Below are 1,043 nucleotides of genomic sequence, written 5' to 3' on the forward strand. Positions count from 1 at the left end.
GGGGACTTGGTCTTCCGGGTTCGGTGTGGGTTTAGGGTTGCCACTGACCTTATCAGAGCTACAAGGTCTAGAAGCATCAGAGCTAGGGGGTGGACATTTAACTCTCCTATCTCTCGCAGCTTTCTTCGACTTGGCACAATCAGCAGGAGCCAGTGTACCGAATTGTATACTTCGCACACACTTTTCTTCAGGATATGAGTACCTCTCAAGAAAATTCCTTGTTTCATCTTCTGTAAAGGATCCAAACAAAATTATCTGCCATGCATGAAACAAACAAAAAAAAAGGATATCATCAAGTGTCTCGGATATGTACATATTGGCCTATATAAATAAACATGACTACAACAATATCGAAAAACTCGATCAAACACTTATAATAAAAGACAATAACACCATAAAACTAATTAAATCACCTATATGGCTATATATATGTATATATATTCTTTGGTTAGCTCAATGCAATTAACAATATTGTTCGAGACATTGAGAATCAAACCTTAAGGTAGCAAAAAAAAAGAAGCCAACAACATACGAAGTAACTCTCAAGACAGACGAAACAAACAACAAACCTTCTTATCACTCATATTTAGCCCCTTTAGCAAATACTACAACGCAACGGAGAAAAAATTGAAGAGAGAGAGCTTTTGGGAACTGCTGAGAAATAAATAGGGCTTAGGGTTATTCTTTTATGCTTTCGCTCTTTCGTCAACGCGTCTTTACTATTTATAACATCTCGGTTCGATTGGCCGAACTCATGATGGACTTCGTACGTTAAAGCCCAAATGAGCCCTTTAATTATTATTTTTATAAAAGGGGTACATTATTATGTGTCGGTGTCACTCTCCACTGTTGTTGAGTTCGTGAGCCGCCGTTGCCGGTACGTTGTTGAGTTCGTGAGCCGCCGTTGCCGGTACGTTGTTGTTCTCGGATCCGTGAGCTAAGGAGAAAGAGATCACCGAGGGAAGAATGAACCTAAGAAGGTCTTAACAACCGGAGCCACCAGTCGTCACCACCAGAGTCACCGCTCATTGCCTTCGTTCATG

The sequence above is a fragment of the Camelina sativa genome, chromosome 14 (genome assembly GCF_000633955.1).
Source record: "Camelina sativa cultivar DH55 chromosome 14, Cs, whole genome shotgun sequence".
Classification (NCBI taxonomy): domain Eukaryota; kingdom Viridiplantae; phylum Streptophyta; class Magnoliopsida; order Brassicales; family Brassicaceae; genus Camelina; species Camelina sativa.